Source organism: Halichondria panicea, chromosome 11 (genome assembly GCF_963675165.1).
Source record: "Halichondria panicea chromosome 11, odHalPani1.1, whole genome shotgun sequence".
NCBI classification, from domain to species: Eukaryota; Metazoa; Porifera; class Demospongiae; order Suberitida; family Halichondriidae; genus Halichondria; species Halichondria panicea.
The window spans coordinates 4,099,445-4,125,584 of record NC_087387.1 but is presented as its reverse complement, the minus strand read 5'-3'; the positions used below and the strand labels follow the sequence as shown (position 1 = coordinate 4,125,584).

Genomic DNA, 26,140 nt, shown 5'->3' with positions numbered 1-26,140 from the left:
GACTCTTGATCCAATATAATCGTTATAGCTACCGTCGGTATGAACAAAGAATTTTTTAAGTACTGGTAATATAGCGATAGTTATAAATTTAAACTGTGCACGTGGTTACAAATTAACGTCATTCTACATGTACATTTAAATGGGGGGTAAATTTTCATTGGGGAGATACTTTCATTAATGTGTATACATTGAATTGATGTAGCGGAAAACCATTAGTTTTTTTGCAATCCTCCATGCATGCAAATAATCGTGCTATATTATACCTGATTCTAGCACATGTGGGAATGTAGACGGGCGTCGCACGGAAGGAGGGGCTTAATTTTCGCTGTTATATATCGTGGGTTAGTAATCATACGAAAATATTCATGAATGTGAACAATTAAAGGCGTGGCCTGGGAGTGCTTCCGGTTAGCAGTCAACCCACGAAATTCATTCAACGAAATGGTTTAGAGGGTTTAGGGTTGATGTCTCATGTAAGATGGATCCATAAAGAGTGAATAATTACAGAGTCCCACCAACGCAATAATTACATGCAGTGTTTACAGTGATACCAGTGTTCGCAGTGATGCCAGTGTTCACAGTGTTTACAGTGATGGCAGTGTTCACAGTGTTTACAGTGTTGCCAGTGTTCACAGTGATGCCAGTGTTCCCAGTGATACCAGTGTTCGCAGTGATGCCAGTGTTCACAGTGATGCCAGTGTTTACAGTGATACCAGTGTTCGCAGTGATGCCAGTGTTCACAGTGTTTACAGTGTTCGCAGTGATGCCAGTGTTCGCAGTGATTCACAGTGTTGCCAGTGTTCCCAGTGTTCGCAGTGATGCCAGTGTTCACAGTGATGCCAGTGTTTACAGTGATACCAGTGTTCGCAGTGATGCCAGTGTTCGCAGTGATGCCAGTGTTCACAGTGATGCCAGTGTTCGCAGTGATGGCAGTGTTTACAGTGTTGCCAGTGTTCACAGTGATGCCAGTGTTCCCAGTGATACCAGTGTTCGCAGTGATGCCAGTGTTCACAGTGATGCCAGTGTTTACAGTGATACCAGTGTTCGCAGTGATGCCAGTGTTCACAGTGTTTACAGTGTTCGCAGTGATGCCAGTGTTCGCAGTGTTCACAGTGTTTACAGTGTTGCCAGTGTTCACAGTGATGCCAGTGTTCCCAGTGATACCAGTGTTCGCAGTGATGCCAGTGTTCACAGTGATGCCAGTGTTTACAGTGATACCAGTGTTCGCAGTGATGCCAGTGTTCACAGTGTTCACAGTGTTCGCAGTGATGCCAGTGTTCGCAGTGATGCCAGTGTTCACAGTGATGCCAGTGTTCACAGTGATGCCAGTGTCCACAGTGATTCCAGTGTTTCCAGTGATGCCAGTGTTTGCAGTGATTACAGTGTTTCCAGTGATGCCAGTGTTCACAGTGTCCACAGTGATCCCAGTGATGCCAGTGTTTGCAGTGATACCAGTGTTTCCAGTGATGCCAGTGTTCACAGTGATGCCTGTGTTTCCAGTGTTCACAGTGATGCCAGTGTTTCCAGTGTTTCCAGTGTTCACAGTGATGCCAGTGTTCGCAGTGATGCCAGTGATACCAGTGTTTACAGTGATGCCAGTGTTCACAGTGATACCAGTGTTTACAGTGATGCCAGTATTTGCAGTGATCCAGTGATACCAGTGATACCAGTGTTCACAGTGATACTAGTGTTTACAGTGATGCCAGTGTTCACAGTGATGCCAGTGATACCAGTGTTTCCAGTGATGCCAGTGTTCAAAGTGTTCACAGTGATACCAGTGATGCCAGTGTTCACAGTGATGCCAGTGTTTGCAGTGATGCCAGTGTTCACAGTGTTCACAGTGATGCCAGTGTTCACAGTGTTCACAGTGATACCAGTGATGCCAGTGTTCACAGTGATGCCAGTGCATGATACCAGTGATGCTAGTGTTTCCAGTGATGCCAGTGTTCACAGTGATGCCAGTGTTTCCAGAGATGCCAGTGATACAGTGTTTACAGTGAAGCCAGTGTTCATAGTGATACCAGTGATGCCAGTGGATTACAGTGTTGTAGCTCAAAACATATCCAGGGGTATTGCCAGTGTTTTAGTATTTACATATAATTATGCAGTTCACTATTCACAGTGATGCCATGGAGTGTTCTATACACATTCGATCACCAGTATACGTACTGAGTGTGTAATACTTTGCATGCATGTATAGATCTACACACATTCACAAAAAATTAGCAATTAACTTCTATTCCACTTGTATGTCAGCATTACATTAAAAAGAGGGAATTCTGAAAAGGCTGCAATGTGATACCAGTGTTTTCAGTGATGGCAGTGTTTACCGTGATGCCACTATAGATAGACATCTATTACTGTACTGTATATAGCACTATAGCCACTAGGCATGCAGGCATGGAGGATCGAGTATTTTCTCTTTCGGCACTATATATTATAGGATTATATTTCATGCACTTTCTGTATAAATGTTACCTCAATAGCCTCGGCCGATTTTTTTTAATAGAACGAAGTTGAAGCTATATATATAGAGACAACGAGGCTGGGAACGAGGCTACCTCAGGTAGTGCTATCACAAATAAATTGATGTCTTTAAACTGGAATAATGGGTAGTGACACCGTACACCAAACAGGCTGACTTTTTGAGAATAGTCAATTATTATTATAGGTAAAATAAAAAGCATAATTTGCCAGGGTGGTCATTGCTATCTTATGAAGGTGTGTTTTCATATAATTATATAGAGGGTATACTTGCAATTGCTATTCTATGATGAGAGTAGCTTTTTAGTCATGCATGTATATTGGACTTGTGCATGTATGTGTACCGTGATCCAAGTAAACGAAATATGATTATCTTGAAAGGGCTTTGAAAATCGATCAAGCTATTATTCTATAGCACACCGAATGTAGTATATTCTTGTAGCATTGTTTATCACCTCAATGTTATTAAAACTGTGGTTTATTAGTTCCTAATATCAACTGCAGGCCTGTCCTCACACATGCAGGGGCAAACACCAAAACGCTACAAGAATATATATATTCTTGTAGCGTTTGCCTGTCCAGAATATATTCTTGTAGCGTTTTGGTGTTTGCCCCTGTGTGAGGACAGGCCTGCAGTTGATATTATGAACTAATAAACCACAGTTTTAATAACATTGAGGTGATAAACAATAACAAATACTGTACTATAATAAACATCACTCCTAGGCAGGACTTGCAGTGTAGAACCTAGCTTCTACTAAGTAGAATATTCTAGGTATTGAGTTTTGTGACTTTAAATACCCTATGAAAACTGAATATAATTATCGTTCTCTCTCAATTCTATAGTAAGTACTCTAAATCTCCGGCCCACTGATGCATGGTACACACTCACGAGTCAGAGTTACTGGCTCAAAGAAAAGAGCTCGTATAATTAGCAAGCACCATTCATTGTCATAGCTCAGCACAAGTATATACCCTGAAAACACATGCACGCCATGCGACACCCACAAAGTACTCTATATTATTATATACTCATCAAATGTACGCAGACAGTATGTATAGATGCAACACACTGCTTGAGCACAAAAACCTAGCACTGAGGAATTTTGCAAAAACCTAAGATGAGTCTGTAGGAGGCAGATATTCAACAATTATGACATCAGTCCCCTATAGTCTACTTTGTCTCATAGTGATGAATTATGACACAATTTTGAGTTGAAGTGGTTTGTGTTTTAGCTGGCACCAGGAGTATGTATAAGAAACCTGGCATTACTGATGTATAAACACTGTGCAGAACACTCAGTCACTGCATGGTATCACTGTAAAGCAACACTGGAATCACTGCAAACACTTGCATGTAAACACTGGCATCACTGTGAACACTGGCATCACAGTGAGCACTGCAAACACCAGCTCACTGCATGTGAAACACTGGCATCACTGGAAATACTGGCATCACTGGAAACACTGGCATCACTGGAAACACTGGGATCACTGGGAACACTGGCATCACTGTGAACACTGGCATCACTGAAAACACTGGCATCACTGGAAACACTGGCATCACTGGAAACACTGGCATCACTGGAAACACTGGGATCACTGGGATCACTGGCATCACTGTGAACACTGGCATCACTGGAAACACTGGCATCACTGGAAACACTGGCATCACTAGGATCACGGGGATCACTGGGAACACTGGCATCACTGTGAACACTGGCATCACTGAAAACACTGGTAATACTGGCATCACTGGGATCACTGGGAACGCTGGCATCACTGTGAACACTGGCATCACTGTAAATACTGGCATCACTGTAAACACTTGTATCACTGTCATCACTGCAAACACCGGCATCACTGGAAACACTGTGAACACTGGCATCACTGTGAACACTGGCATCACTGGAAACACTGGTATCACTGGCATCACTGGCATCACTGCGAACACTGGCATCACTGGAAACACTTTTATCACTAGGATCACTGGGAACACTGGCATCACTGTGAACACTGGCATCACTGTGAACACTGGCATCACTGCAAACACTGGCATCACTGTGAACACTGGCATCACTGCAAACACTGGCATCACTGTAACCACTGGTATCACTGGCATCACTGGGATCACTGGGAACACTGTGAACACTGGCATCACTGGAAACACTGTAATCACTGGCATCACTGCAAACACTGGCATCACTGTGAACACTGGCATCACTGCAAACACTGGCATCACTGTAAGCACTGGTATCACTGGCATCACTGGGATCACTGTGAACACTGGCATCACTGGAAACACTGTAATCACTGGGATCACTGGCATCACTGGCATCACTACGAACACTGGCATCACTGCGAACACTGGCATCACTGCAAACACTGGCATCACTGGGATCACTGGGATCACTGTGAACACTGGGATCACTGGAAACACTGTAATCACTGGCATCACTGGCATCACTGGCATCACTGCGAACACTGGCATCACTGCGAACACTGGCATCACTGCGAACACTGGTATCACTGGGAACACTGGCATTACTGTGAACACTGGCAACACTGTAAACACTGTGAACACTGCCATCACTGGCATCACTGCGAACACTGGTATCACTGCGAACACTGGCATCACTGCGAACACTGGCATCACTACAAACACTGGCAACACTGTAAACACTGGTATCACTGGGAACACTGGGATCACTGCGAACACTGGCGTCACTGTGAACACTGGGATCACTGTGAACACTGGCATCACTGCGAACACTGGCATCACTGCGAACACTGGCATCACTGGTATCACTGGCATCGATCACTGCGAATACTGGCATCACTGCGAACACTGCATGTAATTATTGCGTAGGTGGGACTCTGTAATTATTCACTCTTTATGGATCCATCTTACATGAGACATCAACCGGGTTTAGAGGCTAATTTACAAAATTTAAGTGCCTCAAAAATTTCGCCCTATACAGTAGTAGAATAGAACAAGTACATTTTGCACATGTTTCGCTTGTGAAGGGGATCAAAATCGTGTACTCACAAAACATTCTAGTTATACGTACTTTCTAATCGTTACCTGCTAATAAAAAAGGTGTGCCCTGATAAACGTATATCTTCTAATTTATCGGACAGCAAAAAATAATTATTTTGGAAATTGTCCGGGTATAATTGGAACAGATTTTTATAGAGCATGCGAAGTGTCCGGAATAATTAGAACAAGCAAGCAGCTGCGTGCGAGCTAGCTAAGTTTAATAGAACAGTGTGCGACTGAATAGTTGCACTATATAGCTATCTAAAACTAGCTACACAAAGCTATATAACTGCAGCACTCTAAGTCTTACTTGCCGTCTATGAATGTAACTCGGATATTTAGTAATATTAAAGCATGTCCGTTATATTAGAACAGCGAAAATTGCCCAAAAGAGTGTCTGGGGTAATTAGAAGTGTCCGACAAATTAGGTACGTATACCTGCTAAAACTAGTAGATCTATATCCCCAGTACAATAATTTAGCGCACCACAGTGCAGTTATAAAAGTCATATATAATTACAACTGACTTTCAGCAGTTTTTGTATAGTTTTTAGTCAATAATTATAATACAAGTGATCGGGTAGCTAGATACGTAGTGTCACTATGGTATTAATATGTTCCAAAGTTCATATCTGCGTGGTATGGTATAATTATATGGAGTGTTTAGATACTCAGGAGTGACATACTCCAGCAATGACCCACTTGGATGGAGATTTCTTGGTCTTGAGGTTGAACGTCCATACGTAAGTAGGCCCTCTCATACGTGTCTTATATACAGGACACTGGTAGAAATTTTTTACATCTTGTTTATCAATTGGGATAGCTTTAATGAAGATGACAGGCATTTTCGGTGTCAGTTCTTTCAAACTTGACTCCTGAATCAGACTGGTTTGCGTGTCCCAACGAGCTCCCTCCATAAACAGCCCATGGCCATGTACATATGAGCCGGGGCTGCTGAAATCATCACGATTCTTTTTTGTGACGTCACATTGTAGGCACATTTTGTCTAGAGGCCACTCGTTTTTGCGAGCCATAGATTGCATAATAGCCGTGAGGAAGGACTGAGGATTGAAGAACCCGGCCAGCCAGATACATGAAGGCATGCCAAAATCTGACACCCAACTATCCAATTCGCGGATTCTTTGACGGAGATCGACGTACCAAGCAGCGAGACCATTCATCGAAGGGTAGGCTCGTTTTGTCCAGCTCTCGGGGACAGTGTTGAAGAAAAGAGCATTCTCCAGACTCTCCATACCAGCCGTAATGGTCAGTTCACCCTAAGCAAAAAACCAACGTTGACTGATGCATACACCTTTACTATAGGAGCAGTATAATAATTATCAGCAGTAAATTGACGTGTGTCCAACAATAAAGCAATTGTTTACCTTGAGTCCTAGGTCGAGCTCCTTGAGTGTTCTCCTAATCTCGTTCGTGAGCGTGTTCATTCTCTCACACTCTTGTAGTGCCACCAGCACATACGGTGTCTTATCCTCTGCTTTGCCATGTAAGTCGGTCATATTGAAGCTATCAGGAAGTTTCTCGAGACACTCGTCAAGTAACGACTTCACCTAAATAGTGCATATAGATTAAAACGAGAAACTGACTAGACACTATCAGGGGCGTTTCTAGAAAAGCCTGTATAGTGGGGTGCTCAGAGAAAAAAGGGGCTCATGCGAGCAAAAAAATGTAGGCTATACAACCCTTAAATAGTGTGGCCACGCCTATTACTGCGTGTAGATCAGCACCAAACACAAACACATAATTATACAAAGAGATTTAGTTTGCAGTTTGCAAATTCAATCTAACAAGCGATTGTTCGGTAAAATCGGTTTAAATCCCCTGATTCTAGCGCTGGACACACCACAGACTATTTTTAATGCTGGTTAGTGATAATAAAAATGCATCTTGTGAGAATGATAAAAATACACAGTACACCTCAAAACACCTTTTCCTCTCTAGTGGTACCAGAGGCACCAGCCCCGGATGAGTCCCTAGGTTGCATCTCCAACACAGTGCGGAAAAGATTCTCAGATGTGGTTGTGAGGAAACCAATCTCCGCATTGGAGTGCATGCCATAGAGGTAGGGGCTCTCGGGAGGAAGGTTTTCAGAAATGTACTTGTGGTAGCCAATGTAGTCGAGGTTGGGTGGGGTGGCAAAGCCAGGGGCCAGCAGAAGCTCACCATCAAGCTGAGAAAAAGTTTATGAGTTACGTACAAGCGTCCTAAATACTGATTAGCTCCCAGTTAAGGACCCTACCTACACCCATGCGAAAGACTTGCAGTTTTACATACACAGAAGAAAATTAATACTTAACACCAGCACACCTGCTCAGGTTTCATGAACACTTCAAGGTATGTTTTGCAGAGTCTCCTGTCCCAATCGTCAGTGATGTGACCACCATACATGATCTCACCAAACAAGTAACGCAGGTCAGTCCATGGGACCTGATCATGAATTAACGACAACCAATTATGAATAAAACATCAAGTTACTCAGGCTATAGAATATTTTCATCACAAATCTTGGGTCTAGAATTGCATCATGAAACTATTATAGTGACAACCATAATAATTATGCACATCTGTTTTGAGCAGAATATGATTTGTAGATGCAGGTCACATAGCCATTACTACATGTACACACACACCTTAGCATTGGCTTCCAAGTAGTTATACAGCACATTGACGCTAATGGTCAGATCACCAGTAGTGAAGGGGTAAGGTCTATTCCAGCCCTGGGGACCGAACTTCCTCCTCTCAATCAGTACAGCATGAAAGTATACCAGCGAGAAGAGTAGGCTCTTGAACTCATTCTCACGAGAGCATATTTCTAGGGTCTCCTATAAATATTACTACAGTAATGCTCCACCGAAGCAACATGATTTGTGCATGTCTACATTCTGCGTGGCTGTCACAACCAGCTACTATGCTTACAGTCGCAGATGACATAATGGTTCCTAAATACACTTATGTACCTGAGTGAAGTTGTCCAAAGCCTTGTGGAGGTTAGCCAGCATGCCAGTAGGGGGCTCATTGGTGATCTTGATGGAAGACTCAAGTACACCCTGTAGGGAGGAAACAGGTGTTTTGACTCTGCTGATCGAACCTAGGGGAACAGGTCTATTTTCGTGGTGTAAAAATGTGTGGGCAAGCTGGCCTCGACGAAAATTTTCCTCACAAAAACCTAGTGTGTGGTTTACCGAAACACACGTAATATAGTGCGTCACCACTGTTAAAGTTTAACGAACTTTAACACCACAAAAATTACCCGTCACACCACCCTTCTACCGTTACGCGACTTTCCATTCCAGGCTCTCCTCTTTCTTAACATATCTTTATTCCAATCAGTAATACCGTTTTTATATTATTGAACGATTGTGACAAAAACAAACAAAGAAAAGAAGGCTAGTTTCAGTGTGCAGTTGATTGCAGTGATTGCAGTGCACTTGCAACAGAGGTGTCTGGCAGTAAACTTAACTCTAACGTACGAAATTTCAGCTAGACACATGATATGAGTATGGTAATCTACATGTACGTAATAGCGCATGGTTTTGCTGTTCAGCAATTCTCTCTAACCGTTGCAAGTACACTACATCAACTGTACATGTGAGGGCATACCTGAGGAATGATATGCGAGTCTGGAGTGGGTGCTGGTTCAGCAGACATGTAGACACGATAAGCAGAGTGACTCCCCTCACTGTACGTCTCTAGTTTCTTCTCCATTTGGCCACCAGATGAATGTTCTACGGAGATGGCATAAACATAATTATAGATTTCCTCCATTTGCATTTTCCATTTAAGCATGCATAGCAGCACAACCATTAAAATTTCCTTACAATATTTTGTAAAACCAACGAAAGATCTGAACATACCTGCAGGATAACCCAGTGTCCTTCCTTTGATGCTATGTCCAGAGCATTTTCAGCGACTATCTCTTGGCCCTAAAATCAAAATTAATTGAATCTCCCGGCCACATACATGTAAGTACTGACATAATGAAAGCACCTGGTGCTGATGCCTCGGTGGAGATGCCAAAGCTACATAACATAAAACTACTAATAGCTTTTATACACACATTATGAACATTTTACATTAATTAATTTTGCTGCAAACAGGAAGAATCCAGAATCACAGGGAAACTGAAGAGTGGGTAATGATCGACCATGATTGTTGTTAAAAACGATCGATGCCAAAAGTTCTAGACTAAAATCAATGGCTGCATCAGCAGAGCAGAGCCTTGCAGCTCTCTTCTCACTCTTGCTAGCTAGCGTTCTAGTGCAGAGCTAACGACTAAGTAGATTAGCAACACTCGGTGAACAAGTTTTGCTATGCACTCTTCTGAAAAGGCTTCAATGCCATTCCAAGTAAGCAAAACTAGAGAACGAAGTATTATTTTGCAAATCCACGAATTAAAATCCAAGAAGCCTATAGAAACTCTTACTTGCACTTGATTCGTCCTTGAGCAGCTGCAGCAGTCTACACAGACAGACAGGCAGACAAACACACTACCGTATACCTCGCTTGCACATGCGCACCGAGGCATAATTATGTAAGCGAAGTAACATAAAAAGACTTCTGTGCAGAAAGAACTCTATGCCATCGTAGCTCAGATTCTGTAAATCACTTTAATGCATGGTATGCAAATATTGGGCTTCGAATATAGCCCGACCATACAAGTTCAATGTAACTTCTCATGATTATCCCCTCACCTGCCCGAGGGAGACATTGTGGAAGTTGCCATTGTCTAGAGTGAACCCGAGCTTCCTCCCAACAGCCTCCACATCTTTAAGCGGGTTCACCCCAGGACTGAGCACGAAGAACACAGGTGTGGCAGGCCCGGTCTCTTCGTAGGACACCTCGAATGGGATGGTTCGCTTCTCAATATACTGGTGACCAAGTTGCTCCTCAACATACAATCTGTGGTGAAGGTGGAAATAAATGTTTAGCGCTCATGTCAGAGAAGAACAAACGGGGCTAAAAATCGATATTTTGTATGTTCAATTAAAACCCTTTAGGCTAACACTCAATGTCTTATGGTCCAATCCAAAATTTCTATGCTTCCTTATCAAATCTCACTAGTTTAGACATGCATTGACTGTATGTCTAACTACCAGGCATAGTATAATGGCATAATAATTAAGTTTTAGTTGCCAGAAAACGAAACTTACGTGACAGCGTAGGTCATTCTGTCAGGCCTTAATGCCCGCATCACACAGAGCTTCTGCTATTCTTCCACTCCTGAGGGTACTTATCTTTCTCTGGACACTCACTATCCACAAACTTCTTCCAACGTTTGGCAGAACCCTAAAATGAATGAGAGAATATAATAGATGGTAGACAATACACAAAGCCAGACAGGACTTGTTCAACATGCCCCATGTCCCTCATTCGTAGTGTACAGTACAGATCAGACGAAAGTTTACTCGAGTGAAATTTGTGTGCTCACGAGGTCACGATATTGCCCTTGTGCAAGTTGTGAAAGTCGGAAGTCTTAACTGCAAAGACATAGCTCTTTTTTGTGTATACGGCTGCAGTGCTCACTCAGTCAGAAAGAAAAACCATAGTTATAGTGTTGACCACTCTGCAAGCTAACACAAGAAGCCTCAAGAACTTAAGAAATGGTGAGGAATATACCTCAAACAAAACTATGGTTGAGATGACTGGCACCTTACTCAGAGATATAGAGTGTTCGCGGGGACCTCGCGAGCAATTAGTTTACTCGCATTAAACTTATCGTCTGATCTGTACTGTAACACAAAGTTACATACCGTATTTACTTGATTAAACGTCCGGGCGTTTATTTCCTAGCAGCATCTGTAGAGGGGGTGTTTAAACGAGATGGGCACTTATTCGAAACGGGCGTTTATTGTTTTGTCTACTTCAAACTCTTGCTCACCAGCAGTTATTATGCTCTTTTTGGCTGCTGCCACAGCTCTCAGCTTCAATCTTAAGTCGTAGGAGTGGAGTTTCTCCCTCTGTGTCCTCTCTGCTATCATAAACAGTTATTCTATGCGCTGCCATTGTTTCAGCGGTTCCACGTGCTAATTCAGCTCCACCCACAGTTCCACGCCCCATACATGGGCGATTATTTAAGAGGGGCATTTATTGAGAAAGACAGCTTTTACCATGGGTGTTTAAACGAGATGGGCGTTTAATCAAGTAAATATGGTAAATACGGTACATACATGTAGTTTTGTGTGTGAAATGTAGAGAGCTTAAAATTATAAATCAGTGCTTCTCCTAAAGCAGGAAAGTTGGGCAATGCGTCCCCCTTTACCACACAAAGTAGGTGTGGTCCTTAGCATACAGAAAGGACTGTCAAAACAGAATCCTGGTAGCTAGCCTATGTTTTTATATTTAGTGCAGCTCAATTCAAATGTGTATATGAAATTCTATGCCTTCTATGCCAGTGGGGTCGGAGGGGGAACATTCCCCTCCAGCTCCACCCTCCTGGATGGCTTAGCCGCTTTCAAATCCTCCTGCTTATAATTATTTTCTCCGGGGGGAAGACTACATACGTATAAAGCTGCTGGTTGTAGTAAACTGGCTTTGCTAAATAAACGTAGCACACAACATTAAACAACATGCAGGTAGACAGCGTACATACCTCAATGTCCCTGTCGAGGTTCTTAAACTGTTCCAAGTTTGACAGAGCCTTGATTCCTCCCCAGCAGAAGTTAGAGAGAAAGTCAACGGGGCTGGTCACATTGGGGACTGCAGGAAATCGCAGGAGGAAGTCCAGCTCTAAAGGATCAATCTGATGGTTCATCAAAAGCACCTGCATACAGTACGGTATTATTTTACGCTATAATAATTATGCACAAGATTGTATATTTAGGTACATGAGTAAACTTTACAAGGAATGCTTATACTATAAAGATATTAAGCCTAGCCTTGAAACCTCTAATACATGATCATCTTTGTACCTGGAATGTGATTTGAGAGGTAAAGGTGAGCTTGTCCCTCTCAAAAAGGCCTCTGGTGGTGTACACAAACACAGAGTACGTAATACTGTCAATGAGGTTCAGTATTCTCTGCTTAACATCATCAGATTCCTCAGCTCTCTCAATAGCTTTCTGAAATACCACACTGAATGTCTGTAATGGAAGTAGAGAAAGGCGTAAAAAAAACAGGACTTCACAAAGCTTGCAAGCAACAAGCGCAAAGTAAATTGAACTAGGCTATGCATAGCACGTACAATGTGTCATACTGTATATACAACTGCTTAGAAAGACCAGTGTGCAAGTACCTTGAGTGAGAACTGGTACAGTACGTATGAGAATGTAGCACTATACCTTTTGCTCTATTTCAGCAGCAGTCCTCTTAGTGGTCTCCAGGTTCTCCACAAGTGCCGTATCACCAAGGAAGTTACCTCCAGCAGAAGATAGACGAGAAAGCAGAGAGTCCTCTAACTCTTTGAGCTTGATCTTAAAGTCGTTCTGCTGCTTTGTCAACTCAGGCTGAGTATATATTCAAAACAGCAACACACAGTAATAATAGGCACAAAAAAGAAATAGTAAATAATAAGTTAGGGGCTTTTAAATAAACAACGGATGTGTGAATTAAATGCTGTCTAAACCACTAAACGCAAGAGTGCCATTCACGATTAAAAGGGCATACAGTGCTGTTGATCGATCTATACGCAATTTGAGTGTAGCTGTACATCTTGGCTTCATACAAAACGACCCCATCATCGTTGCATAATAATACATAATGTAGTTTTAATTATTACGTACTAAAATCTATTTTACATACAACATGTTAACGTGTCACACCTTAGTTCTCTCGAGATCAGGTCTCTCAGTGGCAACCACCTCAGCCAGTAACTGCTCCTCCAGTCCGTCCTTGGTCACAGTGAAATTGATGAGTGTGGCCTGGGCCTGCATCTCAGGCTTGTAGTGAGGATTGGCCAATTTGGTCTTCGGTGTGGGGAAACAAATAAAAAAGTTCATGTTTTGACAGTATACTCCTCGCAATCTTATATTAGCGAAGCCATTAGAGTAAAACCTCGATTATCCATAGACAGGCCTAGCTGGTTATTTTCGAGGCACTATATTTTCGAGTTTTCGAGGATTGACCCAGAAAAACAAAAAGTTAGTGCCTCGAAAATTGGTTTACATCTGGTATTGGAACCTCTCTACTGGAAGGGTGTGCCATTTGAACCACTATCCTCGAAAATAAAATCTTCAAAATGTTGTCGTTTGGGTAAATTAATCCGTGGAAAATTTAATGCCTCGAAAATAATCTGCTATACAGTATGCGCATCAAGGGACGTGTGTTCCTTGATGCGCATACTGTATAGCAGATTTTTAGAAAAAATGCCAAGCCGATAATTGAGGTTCCGGATAATGGGGGGGCCGATAATCTACTGTACCACTCGCAAAGTTCACATAAGCATGTTTGATGCTCTCAAAATATTCTAGTAATAAAAGCACCACCGGTGCTGATGCCTCCACCTGAACATTTGCCTGCAACATTTATACTGCATGCATCATGGGAAATGATCGACATGATAGTTGCTAAAAAGGAGTTCAAAATCCATTGGCTGCTGCAGGTGCAGCTTTTTTCAGCTCTTTTCCCACTTTTGCAGCTACCAACAGATTTTGCTACGCACCGAGTCCGAAGAGACTGCAAATGGCTTTAAATTAGCCATAACCCGAAAAGGAAGCTATATTTTGAAAATCCAAATTGATATAAGAAAACGTTACTAGAAGCCTATAGAACTTCTCTTACTTGTACCATGGGCCCTGACCCTTCTCTTTATAAACCCTTGCTTGCACTTCATTGGTCAGTGAGCAGCCAGCCAGCCAGCCGCCAGACAGACACACACACATACACTATACCTCGCTTGCGCATGCGCACAATGACACCAAGGCATTAATTCTCAGCATCCTCACATTTACTCTCAATCTCACACACACTAGAAACTAGAAGCGTAAATATACAAAACCTAGCATTGAATCTCTTCAGAAAAATTCGAACAAACGGGTGTACGTACTTATTAACTTGAAAGTGAAATGATAACATGTTTTGTTATGGTAACTAGTTTACACTGTTAAGTGATCTTGTGCTCTCACCTGTAGAATGAGCCTAAAGTTAGGATGATATTCGATCTCCTTGTCACCTATCTTGATGCACTTGCCCTTCTTGATAGTGAGTCGTCCCAGTAGAGGGTCCAACACTGGGTCCACTGACTCACCAATATTCTCTAGTAGGAGACAGTCACCATTGCTCACAGCTCGCTCAATGGTATCCAGGTAGCTGGTTAGGAATACACATGAAGTATGTATTGTAAGAAAGCTCAACTCATTGGGTTATCACAGTTGTAGTGGGATTTCGAAAACAAGACAAAGTCAGTTAATTTATTGGAATGCCTCTTTGTATGGTACGTCACATTATAGTCTAGCAATCTTAAAACTTTCTTACGTACCCCTTCTGTCCAAGTCGGACAATCTGCAATTGATCCCCCTCTCGTGTCTTGATCCATTTGATGCCTTGTAGCTGAGGATCAATCTCATGAGTGGCCAGCGCTCTGCATTTGTGAGGATAGTGGCATTCTCGACATACATTCGATCACTGGGAAGCTTTTCATTGTTCCAACGAGTGATTGTGGCACCATCAGTGAGCAGGAAGAGGACATCCAGATCCTCAGTCATAGGGATGGCAGGCTATCCAATCCAATGTGAACATACTTGACCATACTGACACTCACACAACACACGTATCTGTATAGTCTTGAGGCACTCCATCCATTTTGTCTCCAGTAGATCAGTACGATAGTTGCGTCCAAAGCAGCCTACATACGACAGATAGGATGACATTAGGAGCACGTCGCCAGCCAATGTCGTTGCCTCTTGTTTAAACTTCTCAATAGACTCTGTCCAAACGCACTTTCTCTGAGGCAAGACCACCGACCAGTCTGTAGAGAGGGAGGTAACAATAACCTTTAGGCCTACACTATAAAACAATGTAAAACAGATACAGCGCAACAAATAGAACGAATTTAATACAAGGGAAAGCTGAGCAGTAAACAATTTTACATTGCTTTTTAGTGGGATTTAGAAAAAAAATTAGCTTTGACACATCCACCGAGGCATCAGCATCCGCAGTGCTTTCAAAAATGTACGAACCTGTTAGCTAGTGAGATAGTGCCGGCAGTGGCTTCGGCCTGTTGCTGACATCTCAGCTTTGCAGAAGTTGCCTCTTCAAACTCTTTCGTCAGCTCAGCCAGGTTGTCATCTAAATCCTACAGTGCGGATAAACTTACACATTCACATTCATTCTAGTGGCTATAATATAATTACGGCGTATTATACATGCGTACATGTATTGTAAGTAGTTGTCAATGAACAACTTGTCTACCTTTATTTTCCCCTTTATCTTGGAGAGTTTCTCCTGTGCTGCTGCCAGCTCAGCATTAGCTGCAGCCAGTGCCTTAAGCTTCCTCTTGGGCTCCACATCACAGAACACCTCAAAGAACCCAACAATGTTGATAACCCATGAACCCTGAGAAATATATACATTCAATTTGTGAATTTAAAATCAGCATCACTTCTGAGTTACCTGATTTGTTACAGTTCAGCAAGTTACATGCTAAAAAATTACGCTACGAAAAAATGAACAACTCTTATTATAACGAGCCCTATTATATAGAAAATAATATGAGTTTGGCAATACAGTTTAATTAATTATCTGGAACCTCGATTATCCGGCTTGGCAATTTCCTCTGAAAGGGGCGTGTCCTTTAATGCACATGAGCAATTAACAACTGCATGTTACTATGGACACAGGTATGTTTATCTGTTGCATGTGCATACTCCCGTGTGCAGTTTATCTATTTAAGTGGGTGGATCAGGGCGTATAGTTGATCCTTCGATTATCTGGTTTAGTCTCGGAGGGCATGGCCAGACTTTATTCAGTTATCCAGTCTGGAACCAAGAACGTGTCCGAAGGTCTAGACTACTGTAATGAGAAATTTCCGCAAATTATCACATAACAGTAGACTTACATTAATGATTGCCAATGACTAAACTGACAGAAATGGTACACAATGTCTTTCAGTTACATGTAATATAATACCTGTTCTGTTGAATAACGTAGCAACAAAATGCTCATCAAAGAGATGTGTATCATAGTATTACATTAGTGTTCTGAAAGAAATTTATTCTGAATGTTCAAAATCTCAAGTTGCAAAATCTGCTAGTATAATACATGCACTGGAGTACATTATTTTTGTGCAAATTTTGTAAGTTTAATAATGTCACAGTCAGTAATTATATAATTATGTGAGCCAATGAAATGTTTAGTTATCTTCGTCCATAATGGTGAAAAATAGTGGGAAATGATCGACTATTAAGACCTACAGTATAAAAAAATTACTGATATGCGAACGTTCTCGGACAATATAGACAGCCCCCTCTCCTCCCCCCACACACCTCACACTCCACTCACTTATTTGATGATTCGAGCATAATTTTATTCACTCACAAAGGGTGACAATAAACCAGTCTTTATAAGATGAGTTTCTATTTGCTAATTATAAAAGAATAAATGTCTACACTGTACTACTACACATTCTGTAAATATTTCTACTCTCTGCATGCACTGGATGTCTTTTTGTGCATACAGTAAAGAGGGGCGTATTTATGAAACAGTTAAGCCCCCCCCCAAATAAGAGTTCTGCAAAAAAGGGGGGGGGGGGCGTAGTTTCGGGTGAGTATGGTAGTACCGTCTTTCTTCTAATTACAGCACCACTCTAATAGAAGTGCCAAGTCAATTGAGCGCCAAGTAACTTTTACTTTTGCTGGTGCTTAGGTAATTAGTTATACCGCGGCCTTTAATCAAGGTGCTATGTACAACTGATCTATGATAGCCTCATGGAAACAGCTACTAGTAACTCTATGTTCTATTGCTAAGCGCCAAACTGGAATTACAGTTTTTCATGTTCTATTTGTGCGCCACTGGAAAATCATAATTAATTTTTAGTGGTGCTGTAATTAGAAGAAAGATGGTATAATTATACGTAGCACAAAATGCAACTACTGTATAAGGGGAAATTTGGCGAGTGATTTGGCGGATTCTACACCAAATTTAAGCGGCGTACATACGTAATTGAAATAGTAGCTACGCCCGAGAGAATTTGGTTCAAATGGCTTATTCGCCAAATTTTTCCCGTTATACGTGTATTTGTACTGGCACTAGCACAACAATGAAGAAAACACTCGGCCTTGGAAAGAGGCTACCGTACTTATTCGATTAAAGCGACCCTCCAAATATGCGATACCCTCGATCTTAGGCACTCTAAAAAGTAGCGTCTGCTGCGTTGACAATCATTTTTTTATGTCGTGTCCTAAATACAGGTCAAACCATAGCCTCAATTCCAGGCCGCTAGATGCTAAATATGCAACACCAGGACTTCACACAATTCTTCAACCTCCAAACGAAACAACCTCTGGCTTCATTTAAATCAAAGAAGCACGGTAGTGACAAGAACGCAAATTCACAAACTGATCATGGGGGACTTGATACGTACATTTTTGAAAGAGCCATAAATGTTGTGTTCTTAGAAACATTCTGCATGGTCTACACAACTGAATTGCATCTGGAATACCTCTGATCCACTGACTGAGCTTGAGGAGGCTAGCTTGACTCCATGGTGGATCTACACAGCTGACGCGCATGTGCAGAGCGGGGTCTTTACAGCCTCTTACAAGTCAGTCAGATTGTTGTAGTCTAGTCTTAGACTAAGATGACGATTTTGTCTGTCAGCCACATGAAAATTAAAAGTCAACAAATGAGGCTCAAATTTTTGTTGCACACTACACTACATGAAAGTATAATGGCTGCACCTTCAAATCCAAAATTTCACTACTCTTATTCTAGCAATGGTGCTCTTTATTTCACAACATTTCTCTCAAAGGTCAAAGGTCATAGTGATCTCTAATAAAATGTGATTTTCAAACTGTGGATGAAAGCTATGACTCTCCTTTTGCTTTGCATCCATTCCTATACTAACTAGTAGTGTGTGGATCACCCCAAACTGGAGTAGGATTCTCACAGGTGAGTATTTTTATGGTTAGCAGCACATAGTACCACTAGTAAGTCAAACATTGTGATGATTTACCGAATGCCGTTGAAATTGCTAGTTCCTCATGTGATTGTCAGAAAGTACCAAGCCTAAGTAGTCCATGTATCAAATAACAGACAAAATGCTAATTTTTTACCAACTGGCTGGAGTGCTTTTTATTTTTATTAGTGTTTGCATCCCATAAATGTACCCCCATTGTCTCATTGAGCATGGTAGACGCTTCATATAGATGCCACATTGTAGTAGAATGATCACAAGTGATGGTGAAGAAATACAATGATTATACACCACTATCTACATTCATCATAATTATAATTATAATACAAGCAGATTGAATATGTACACAAGCAAAGCTGAAAAATATTACAAAGTTGAATGTTATTGTTTCGACTTGTTTCATGTGTACCGAATTGCTGACTGGACCATATAGCTATAGCATCGCTTTTTCGTCTGGAGAAATAGGCTCAGCTTGCTTCGAAGATGTACGTACCTGTACCTAAGCCAGATCCATATAATTGTTTCATCAAAGGTGCTTTGAATATCATAGCGTTCCAAAAGAGCAAACCAGATACTCATTGCCATATAGTTTGCGCACAAAGTTTCCCATCCAGTAAGCCAGATCAACTGGAGGCATATCCAGTAGTGGGATCGGGACTGTTGGTCAGCAGGAGAAATAAGTCGAGAACATGCCCAGTCAGCCCAGATAGCTTTAGATCGTATCTCCTTCTCCTTTGCATCAGTTACTGGATCTACAAACCTACTAAAACTTGCTATTACATCTAGCTAGCTATCTAGCTAGCTAGCTAGCCACCAGCAACTGATTTAAAATGTAGCTAGATCTAGCTGCCACGAGGCTAGAGCTCACGTGACAGCACTAAATCCTTTAGAATACACCTAGCCAAGTCACGTGTTTTAATGCTGGTGCACTCGGATGGCCTCTTGGTTACGTAATGCACTCGGCTGTGCTTCGAGCACCACGTTAACCTCGAGGCCATCCTCGGCACGCAGATTAAAACACTTAATCTTGGCTAGGTGTGTTCTAAATAATACTTATACTCTCGAAACATTTACTTAAACAGGTGACTGCTGGATTGTTCTACAGAGCCACAACCATCCAGCTGACAGCACTGAGCACAAGGTGGCCGGCTGTGTATGATGTATAGCATTTGGAATCGTAGCTGTATGCATTGTAAGTAAGTACAGTAAAATCACGACGTATTGGTGGCCAGAAGTAACTTTGTAAAATAGTTTCCCCACACACCTTATTTCCACACTAGAAGCAGATATGTATATATCTATACACTCAACAAGACTGGATTGGTACCTACTGTACACAGGTGACGATAGTTCTGGTTGACCTGATCCCTGAGCTGACGTACAGCTCTGTCCCTCAACTCTCCCCTCACTCCTTCCTGCAAGCCAAGGCCACCAACTTCTCACCCTACACCATCCTGGCTGGACCAGCCAACGTCTTCCTGGATAACAACTTTATCGCTAAGGTGAGCATGCAATGGTAGATTATATAAATCTGTACAGTAGATTTGCTGTTTAGTTATTTTTATGTGCTCACAGCAACTGTTTGAGCTATTTTTGTGTAAATAACTTATCGTTTATTATTTTTGTCCCATGTACGTACATCTATAGTACTGTATTAAATGTACTTAATCTGTTCTTCTCTCCACAGTCGACGATCGTATAGCTATAACAATAATTATTTGTGTCTCTTGTATATATCTAGTATATAAATGTCTGTTTCTCCCCTCCACAGTCGACAATGAGTGGTGTGTCTCTGAGGGAGGAGTTTGTGAGCTCCCTGGGAGCAGACCAGTCGATCCGCATCATCGTGAGACCAGTGGCCACAGTGCACAACACTCGCACTGCCATGCTGGGGCAAAGTCACCTACACTCTGGTCAAGAACACCAGAAGTGACTCTGTTAACATCAAGGTCTCAGAGCAAGTGCCTCTCAGCACTAATGACAGAATCAAGGTACATGCAGCAACTGTCTTGTCTGTGTTTACATGCACTGTATTGTACATGCTAATGTACACTGTGCATTGTGTATTTGCATGCCTAGAACACTGTATATATTTTACTGATACATTAATAAACGCTCTTGTTCTCTGTCTTCAGTTGACCCTGCTGTGAGGAAGCTGGATGAGAAGTGTCTTCTCCCGTTTGGTCACGCTCAACTCAACAAGTATCACAACCTGTAGTGGCATCGTGGCATGCAGCCGTGGGGACCGGCTCAGAGTGTAAGCTCAAGCTGGTCTACACTGTAGAGCACCCGGCACAAGATGGAGTACATGGACTGTTTTTTATTTGTGTGAACTTGTAATCTAGTCTGTTTGGAAAATGTTATTCAAAGTATGCAATCAGGAATTTAGAGCAACAATATTCATCATCTTGTGTAATTGACCACTGTTTGTACACGCCTTGGGTACACGTGCCCTCCTCCAATAATAATAATGGTCACTGAACACAAGAGAGCTGTTGGCAGGCCCTAACTCCTTTAAACTGCTATTGCTATAGACAGACAAGAGAAGGTTCATACAGGTACAGTATATGGGTTTAAACAAAAAGATGGCATGAAAAAAGAAATTTTAATGTTTCAGATCTAGGCTTTACCCCAATACGTACCTCTGAAGTGACCCTCTAAATACTAATTATACGAGTTAATTGTCTGACCTCTAAAATTAATGACAGCTGTGTTGACAACATTAATGGAGGTAAAATTATAGCCACACTTCGCCTAGCGCCTCAACTCTAGCAGGCTTTTTTACGAGGCGAATAGACATACCGTATTTACTTAATTAAACGCCCGGGCGTTTATTTCAGATCGAAGTCTTTAGAGGGGGCGTTTAAACGAGGAGGACGTTTATTGTTATGTCTACTCCAAAACTCCTGCACAGCAGCAGTTATTGTGCTCTTCTTGGGCTGCTGTCTCAGCTTATATCTATTTCTCAGCTTAAATCTAAGTCATAGGAGTGCCCTCTGTGTCAGTATCTCTCTCTCTGCCATCGATGCATCATAAAAAGTATTATTATTCTATGCTGCCATACTTGCAACTGGGTTCCATGTGCTATTTCAGCTCCACCCACAGTGCCACGCGCCATACATGGGCGATTATTTAAGATGGGCGTTTATTGACAAAGACAGAACCCTTACCCTAGGCGTTTAAACGAGATGGGTGTTTATTCAAGGAGGGCGTTTAATCAAGTAAATACGGTAATTGTTTGACCTCCAAAAGAATTAAAACCTCGATCTGGCTTCGTAATTATTAAAAGTAGCTATAATTTATTTAATTGTACGAACTATAATTATAGTGGGTAATTTTCGATGGCCCAATCTTTTTGGATTTTGTGGATTTCACCAATGCTGTATACCGGGTAATTTTCTTGGGGTAAAAATTTGGACAGTGGTGATTTTTGTGAGTTACGTGCACTGCATTGCATGTGTTCTAGTAACCACACCTACGTTTTTGTGGGTAACATTTTTAGTAAGATTAGTCTGGCCCCAGACCACTCCCTTGCACGTGATCTGACATGTGCCAGGGAGAGGGTCTGGCATTTAGAGTCACTTTTCTTGGTTCAGATGTCAAAATTTGACATCTCCAATCAGATTCGCAAGAATGCAATTAAACTGTCACATGATTCCACTTCACAGAGGAGGTTGATAGTACTTGACCTTTGTCATTTTTAAAACTATGCCAGTAGGCAATGGCTAACTTAAATTCCTGTATACATCAACTAAAAATGTTATTTCAAGTACAGAGAATCTTTCAAATCTCACTAAATCTGTATAGGAGTAGAGATAATAGCCAGCCAGTTTTAGCATCGTCACCACGCCCATTTCCAACACGCCCACTTTTGACTGTCTGAAAACCAAGAAAAGTGACTCTGTTTGCCAGACTCTCTCCCCCGGGAGAGTCTGGCCTCGAGACTATAGTAAGATCATGCAGCTTGCCCACGAAATAACACATTTTTTTACCCTACAAAAATAATACGGATATACATGTAAGTCCCGTAAAAAAACTGCTATACTATCCATAATTAGACACTCGAAAAGCATACCCGCTATACGATAGATCTACAGCAGCCCTCATATAAAATTGCCGTTCTGTACTGTTGAATGTTGTTAAAACGTTAAAACGTTCGTGTAGAACTCTTCCGGAAGCGGAAGGGCCAGCTTATTGAAATTTAAAACGGCACGGAAATTACCCGTTTTCATTCCGTAACAACAATAGTACGTGTATGGTGATAACGCTCGGTTGCTGGCTGGCTGGCCTACAGTGTTCAATACATCAAGATTCGATTCTGTACAGACAGCTACAGAAGAGCCCCCTATAAGAAGCGAGGTCAAGCGAGCTAGTTACTAATATAATATTCATTCATTTGACATGATGTTTTAATGATACATGACTATAACATTGCATGGTTTTACATTGGATTGGCAGTGGGTTTGCCCAATATTTTTGAACTGTTCTATCTCTGCAGCCAAATCAAGAAACTGGCTGGACAGATAGTTTGTTCAGCCTTTTCTCTGTTTGTATGTCTCATTGTATTATCCATGAATGGGAAACTACATGTATTGTCATTTTAAAAATTGCACATTTCCCCGTCCTTTGTCTGACTGACTACTGTATTTTGCAAGTTGCTTGTCATTGTGCACAGTAAATGGGCGTTGTCTATAGTACTACTGAGTCTGTAGTAAAGTGAATGTGTCTACTCAGCACAAAAATTTAATTTAGTTAGCTAAGCTGTTAGTGTATATGCACATGTGCAGTACTCTGTTGACTTGCTATACCTCTGTTGATTTGAGCCAGTATGGTAGTTGTTTTAGTTATAGAAGTGCACTAAAAGAGCATGTAGAGATTAGAGGACATGAAGAAAGTTATGAGTCAGCACATTCCTGATTAATCTAGTACCCACAGTAGTACTATAGACAACGCCCATTTACTGTGAAGCAAAACACAGTACCGTGACCCTTTGCGATCTAACTATATATTGCGTTCTGGCTGTGTACCGTATTTACTTGATTAAACGCCCATCTCGTTTAAACACCCATGGTTAAAGCTGTCTTTGTCAATAAACACCCCTCTTAAATAATCGCCCATGTATGGGGCGTGGCACTGTGGGTGGAGCTGAATTAGCACGTGGAACCAGCTGAAATAAGGGCAGCATAGAATAAATAGATACTATTTATGATATGGCAGAGAGGACACAGAGGGAGAAAACCACTCCTACGACTTAAGATTGATTCAGAAGCTGAGAGCTGTGGCAGCAGCCAAAAAGAGCATAATAACTGCTGATGAGCAAGAGTTTGAAGTAGACAAAACAATAAACGCCCGTTTCGAATAAGCGCCCATCTCGTTTAAACGCCCCCTCTACAGATCCTGCTAGGAAATAAAAACCCGGGCGTTTAATCAAGTAAATACGGTATTTAGCTACTAGTAATCATTTTAGGTTTTGCAGATTTTATTTGCAAATTGATCAAACATACAAAGTTCGCAAATGTTTGATGCTCGCAAAACAAACATTCTAGTAATACGGTAGTAAGTATTAAGTAAGTACGTTTCTTGCCCAGCATTTTCTCCATCTCCAGGACATTCTGCACAGGGTTTCCAAACGACTACAATCTGGATTACAAAGCTCTTCTTCAGATTTGCGATTGTTTCCATGAGCATTTACTCAGCATTTCCACAAGGTAGATGACCTCTCAGGCTCTACTTCTCTTACCTAGACAATTTTGCCATCTCAGCATTTAATATGTTGTGTCGTGGCCACTAGATAGGTGTGGCTGAGAAACCGTGAGTGTAGTGCATTCTCAAGTATGCTACATAGATATTATTATGCACTGGCTATATATCATAGGCGCTAGGCCTCCATGCTCTTGAAATACTGCACTTTAAAATGGCTGTCCTTTAATACTGACGCACCAACTCATTATACAGTATAATTGTCTTGTCTTCTAATCTTGAACTTCTGTATACTGGCTTCTTGACGTTCCACTTAGTATGCACACAAATCTATATTATACTGAAAAAGAAAGGGAATTCGACTAGAATAACATTTGCAATGTGATAGGATTGGCCGCTGGAAACACCAAAAAGCGTGCATGGTAACAAGACATCAGACGAGAGCATAGTCATGAACATGTACAATTTAGTGTTGATACGTTACATCAGGAGTACGTGCACTCCTGGTTACATTAACATTAATAGGAATTAATTATAAAACTCTATTAGACTGTGTTCCAGATCCATCTACCAGCTTCCATCCACCACATCATCATCCATGCGAATGGATGGACTGTGTATGCCTGTGCTCAAAACTGTATTAGGGACAATCAATGCATCAAAAATCATCATGATTATATGCCCGCACATTCCAAAATGCATATATAATTATAATGAAAGCACCACGGGTGCTGATGCCTCGGTGGAAGTGCCAAAGCTACATAACATAAAACTACTAATAGCTAGCTTTTATACACACATTGATTATAGTTATCATGATTAATTTTTCTGCATGCAATCAACCGAATAGTGGGTAATGATCAACCATGATTGTTGTTAAAAACGATCGATGCCAAAAGTTCAAGTCTAAAATTAATGGCTGCAAGTCAGCAGAGCCTTGCAGCTCTCTGCTCACTCTTGCAGCTACCAATAGCTAGCGTTCTAGTGCAGAGCTAACTACTAAGTAGTAACACTCGGTAAACAAGTTTTGTTACGGACTCTTCTGAAAAGGCTGCAATGGCATTCCAAAGAAGCAAAACTAGGCATAACTCGAGAACGAAGCATTATTTTGCAAATCCACGAATTAAAATCCAAGTAAACATGACTAGAAGCCTATAGAAACTCTTACTTGCACTTGATTCATCCCTTGAGCAGCTGTAGCCGTCTACACACACACACACACACACACACTACCGTATACCTCGCTTGCGCATGCGCACCGAGGCATAATTATGTAGGAATTGACATCACCCCAGGCCACCAGTAAAAATTGCTAGGATTGGCCGAGAAAAACGTGGAAAGCTACCAACGAAAAAGTACATGTAAATGACATTGTAACGGATTGGAGTTATGCTCTCGTCTGATGTCTTGCTTCCACGGTTTCCCGGGGCGAACCCTAGCAATTTTTCACATTGCAAATGTTTTTCTATAGTCGGATAATAGTGCAAAAAATGTCTATTATAAATGAACATGCTGTACTAGATTACAGACGGCCAGTTGAGTTTGCTACTCACTTTCTCATACTCTTCCAGCCACTGCAGTTTTTTCATCACTGTTATGTGTCCCTGGATTTACATATAGTAAAGTTATCACATTTTTAGCTAGCTTTAATTGCAAATTACGTTTTTTTTCTTTGTAGAAGGATAATTATTTTATGCGTGATTACGATGCGTTTATGAACAATACTCTACCATTCATTTTTGTTTTTATTCTGGCTTAGTAAAAATGGAACGCTGTGTGGAACAGAAGCGCAATGGGAACTACTATAGCTGTACATCTCGACCCAGATTCCTC

General features: G+C 41.5%; 1 protein-coding gene and 2 pseudogenes across 17 annotated transcripts in view; 1 reads left to right on the top strand and 2 right to left on the bottom strand.

Moving 5' to 3' along the window:
* Nucleotides 1-18,543, bottom strand: part of LOC135344351 (dynein beta chain, ciliary-like) — a 161,637-nt pseudogene extending 143,094 nt beyond the window's left edge.
* LOC135344352 (dynein beta chain, ciliary-like) lies at nt 6,035-15,769 on the bottom strand (annotated as a pseudogene).
* Nucleotides 18,544-21,030: 2,487 nt separating the features above from the next.
* Nucleotides 21,031-26,140, top strand: part of LOC135344347 (serine/threonine-protein phosphatase 6 regulatory ankyrin repeat subunit A-like) — a 151,578-nt gene continuing 146,468 nt past the window's right edge. For 12 of the 17 annotated variants that reach the window (XM_064541540.1, XM_064541544.1, XM_064541539.1 and 9 more), the window contains exon 1: nt 21,031-21,165. The gene's annotated coding sequence lies outside the window, so the exon portion shown is untranslated. The remainder of the gene's footprint in view (nt 21,166-26,140) is intronic. The other 5 variants (XM_064541553.1, XM_064541550.1, XM_064541554.1 and 2 more) reach the window with 1 other exon arrangement.